This window comes from Triticum dicoccoides, chromosome 4B (genome assembly GCF_002162155.2).
Source record: "Triticum dicoccoides isolate Atlit2015 ecotype Zavitan chromosome 4B, WEW_v2.0, whole genome shotgun sequence".
Lineage (NCBI taxonomy): Eukaryota > Viridiplantae > Streptophyta > Magnoliopsida > Poales > Poaceae > Triticum > Triticum dicoccoides.
Window position 1 is genome coordinate 527,098,097 of NC_041387.1, and position 4,937 is coordinate 527,103,033.

A 4,937-nucleotide genomic window follows, 5' to 3' on the forward strand; every position below is an offset into this window, starting at 1 on the left:
ACCTTGCTTGTAAAGGTTCGGTCGCCGCCTTCAAGGGCACCAATAGTGGAATCACGGCATCTCGCATCGTGTGAGGGCGTGAGGAGAATACGGTGGCCCTAGTGGCTTCTTGGGGAGCATTGTGCCTCCACACCGCTCTAACGGAGACGTACTTCCCTTTGAAAGGAAGGAACTCCGGTAACACATCCTCGTCTCCACCGGCTCCACTCTTGATTATTTCGTGCCTTTACTTTCGCAAGCTTACTTGTTGTTACATCTCTTGCTTGCTTGTGTGCTAGTTGATATTGCATCATATAGGTTGCTCACTTAGTTGCACATCTAGACAACCTATTTGTTGTAAAGTTTAATTTGGTAAAGAAAAGCTTAAAAATTGTTAGTTGCCTATTCACCCCCCCCTCTAGTCAACCATATCGATCCTTTCAACTATGATATAGAATGAATTGTAGAATTTGTTATCCGTATGGTTGCTTATCAGATTCTGGAATTCAAGGAACTTCTTTCAAGATTCGGAGACATTTTCTAAATCATGAAGATTATTTAAATTAGCAAACATATTTTGAAATTCACAAATATTTTCTAATTTTGCAAACATTTTATAAATTTATGAAGACTTTTAAAATTTGCTGACATTTTTGAAATTCATGAACATTTTTTGTTCAAATATTTAAAGAATTTTTCTATTTAAATGTCTTTAAAATTTGTGAAGATTTTTTTATTTTTTCAACACATTCAAATATTCCCTCTACTTTTTAAAATTTCCTTTCCTCTATGTTTTTTTATCACTTCCCCGGATGGCTGAGGACCAATAGGGTGGCTGGCCAGCCAACTGAAGCAGCGTCCTGGGCGTGCGACTTTTGTCGTCTTTTGATGCATTGCGTGCTCAATAGAACCTCCCGCGCATGTGGGTTATTTCACCGTCGGGGGAGGGCAAACTGGTTTTCTACTTCATGCGTTCGTGAAAGGGTGCAAGCCAACTTGCTGGTTCTATGCTGAGCGACCGGGTCGCCGCTTTGTTTGTTTTTCTATTTCTCCTCGGATGGTGGATTCACGGTGGAAGACCAACATCGTGCTAGCATTGGGGGAGAGCTAATAACGGAAATACCACATGTTGGAGATCCAAACCAACAAGCACATATTGAAGAGTTATTGTAGCTAAGCTCTGTGGCAGTAGACCTAACCTCAAGGTTGGGAGGCCAATAGGTGAAGGAAATATGCCCTAGAGGCAATAATAAAGTTGTTATTTATATTTCCTTATATCATGATAAATGTTTATTATTCATGCTAGAATTGTATTAACCGGAAACTTAATACATGTGTGAATACATAGACAAACAAAGTGTCACTAGTATGCCTCTACTTGACTAGCTCGTTAATCAAAGATGGTGAAGTTTTCTGGCCATAGACATGAGTTGTCATTTGATTAACAGGATCACATCATTAGAGAATTATGTGATTGACATGACCCATCTGTTAGCTTAGCACGATGATTGTTTAGTTTGTTGATATTGCTTTCTTCATGACTTATACATGTTCCTATGACTATGAGATTATGCAACTCCCGAATACCAGAGGAACACATAGTGTGCTATCAAACATTACAACATAAATGGGTGATTATAAAGATGCTCTACAGGTGTCTCCGATGGTGTTTGTTGAGTTGGCATAGATCGAGATTAGGATTCGTCACTCTGATTGTCGGAGAGGTATCTCTGGGCCCTCTCGGTAATGCACATCACTATAAGCCTTGCAAGCAATGTGACTAATGAGTTAGTTGTGGGATGATGTAGTACGGAACGACTAAAGAGACCTGCCGGTAACGAGATTGAACTAGGTATTAAGATACCGACGATCGAATCTCGGGCAAGTAACATACCGATGACAAAGGGAACAACGTATGTTGTTGTGAGGTTTGACCGATAAAGATCTTCGTAGAATATGTAGGAACCAATATGAGCATCCAGGTTCTGCTATTGGTTATTGACCGGAGATGAGTCTCGGTCATGTCTACATAGTTCTCGAACCCGTAGGGTCCGCGCGCTTAACGTTCGATGACGATCGGTGTTATGAGTTTATGTGTTTTGATGTACCGAAGGTAGTTCGGAGTCCCAAATGTGATCACGGACATGATGATGAGTCTCGAAATGGTCGAGACATAAAGATTGATATATTGGAAGGCTATGTTTGGACACTAGAAAGGTTTCGGATGAGTTCGGGCATTTTCCGGAGTACCGGGGGGTTACCGGAACCCCCCGGGGAGTTAATGGACCATGATGGGAGAGAGGAGGAGGCGACCAAGTGCGAGGCATGCACCCCCCAAGCCCAATCCAAATTTGGGGGGGGGGGCTTTCCTTCTCTCCTTCTCCCTCTTCCTTCTTCTCCTACTCCAACTAGGGAAGGGGGGGAACCTACTCCTACTGGGAGTAGGAATCCCCCTTGGGGTGCGCAGTAGAGAGGGTCGGTCCTCCCCTCCTCCACTCCTTTATATACGGGGGAGGGGCACCCCATAGACACACAAGTTAACAGTTGTTTTAGCCGTGTGTGGTGCCCCCCTCCACAGATTTCCACCTCGGTCATATTGTTGCAGTGCTTAGGCGAAGCCCTGCGTCGGTAACATCATCATCACCGTCACCATGCCGTCATCCTAACGAAACTCTCCCTCGGCCTCAGCTGGATCAAGAGTACGAGGGACGTCACCGAGCTGAACGTGTGCAGATCGCGGAGGTGCCGTGCATTCGGTACTTGATCAGTTGGATCGCGAATACGATCGACTACATCAACCGCGTTACTTAATGCTTCCGCTTTCGGTCTACGAGGGTACGTGGACACACTCTCCCCACTCATTGCTATGCATCTCCTAGATAGATCTTGCATGATCGTAGGAATTTTTTTGAAATACTGTGTTCCCCAACAATAGGTTGAAAGATTGGAGTTCTTTTGGAGATAAAAACCAATGCAAGGAGAGTGATTCTGAGAGGCGGCGGCATGAATGAATTGGGCTGTGTGTTCGTGTGCATCGGACATGTGCCTGGGGCCATGCCTACACATGCCAACAAAGTAGGGAAGTTGGAGGAAAAGGGTCTATTTCAATGTATATAGTCTGATGGCTAGGTCGGTTTATGCAGGATGAAAACCGGTGATACACCCTAACACAATCAATTAGGCATGGAAACATCCCACTAAACTCCATAAATGATGAACCAGGAATACTAGTCAACTGAATTCAGTTTGGTTCTTTGATTTTCAATGTAAAAATTCTCACCTCTAACCGAAATAGCCTGAAAAGGAAGACATAGCTCAATACAAAGGACCGGGGTGGCAAAGCGTGCATCACCCTCTAGTTGTTTTTATGGTTGATAAAGTTGAAATTGATGATGTTTCTAGTGTTATTAAATCTTGTAATTATGAGAGCCTTGGACATTTTTAAAAAGTAAGTGACAATGCTTATATTGTTGATCTAAGAGAGAGTCTATGCTTCCCAAGAAGAGATTAATGTTTTGTAGAAATCAACAAGTGAGATCAAGGAAGAAGAAAATTTTGAAAAGAAGTGCTCATTAGATGAAAAAGATGAGGAGAGTGAAGAACAAAATGAGTAAGACCGTATTAGTTACCCATGACCACCTCATAATGATAGTAACTCTCTAACTCAAGCTATGCTTTATCACCCTCCATGGTTATCGGAGGATGACTATGTTACTAAAATACAAGATCCTTTGAACTCATTAGATGATAATTCCCTTTTTGATGACTTTGTTGCTTGAGGTGATGAATACTATGATGCACCTATAGAAGAAACTTATGGAGATGAATACGATATTCTGGTTTATGGTAAGAATACACTTGATAAAGTTGCTCACACATTTGATAGTCCTATCTTGCTCCCGAGCTCTCTCAACTACACTTTTAGAGGTGAAATTTGTTTACGCTAAGGAGTATATTTGTGGTTTGAAATTTACTTGTGCTCATGATGATTCTAATGAAAATTACATTGTTGACCTTGCTGCTACTACTTGTCATTATTATGAGAGAGGAAGGAATAAGTACCCACTTTATGTCTCTAATACACTAAAATTGCAAGCAACTGCTTCTACCATGCATTAAACTTTACTCTATGTTAATGTTTGTTACTGTATGCCATGCGAATGCACAGGGTGAGGGTTAGGATTCAATATTACATGCTCTATGTTACTTTGTGTTCTCTACTTAGATCCAAATCTTTATTAATTATAACTGGATTTGATATATCTTGATATCCTGGTGGAATGACTAAATGAGCACTTTATGCCTAGCTATATGACTTTGAAGAAAGAGCTGCCAGATAGGCAACCCAGAAGCTTTAGAGAGTAATTTTCACTCTATAAAGTTTCCAAAAATTAAAAATAAAGAGGAAAACTGAAAACTCTTTCAGAATAGAAGTGATTGGAAAGATGAGCATCATCGAAGTGGGGGTCGACCTTGAACATTTTGCCCACGGAAACAATGTAAATATTTTATCATAGAAGCTTCTCATAAAAATAATTTTCCCCCTGTATAAATCATTGTATTAGGAAAATAATCTGTCAAGATTTACCTTTAGCATGTTCAGTTTGCAAGTATTTGTGGTGGTGTGCTCAAATCATAGTTTTGCATGATGCTACTGTTTGGTTTATCAAAAATCAACCGAACATCATAGAATCATAAAAAAAATCACACAATCTAACATTATAGGTTCTCTAATATGTACTAAATTTTTAGAATTGTCTTAGTTCTATAAGTCCTCTTTTCATATTTTATGGACTGACCTACTCACAAATTTGTGAATGAAGAGATCTCACCACCTCATGAGGGCTCCCTTCTTCACGATCGATAATGACACCGCTGCCAAGACTTCTTTGTCGCCACCCATCAACCACAATTAGTCTTGGGAGCTGGTAGACCTCTCACTTTTTGGTATCTTCATG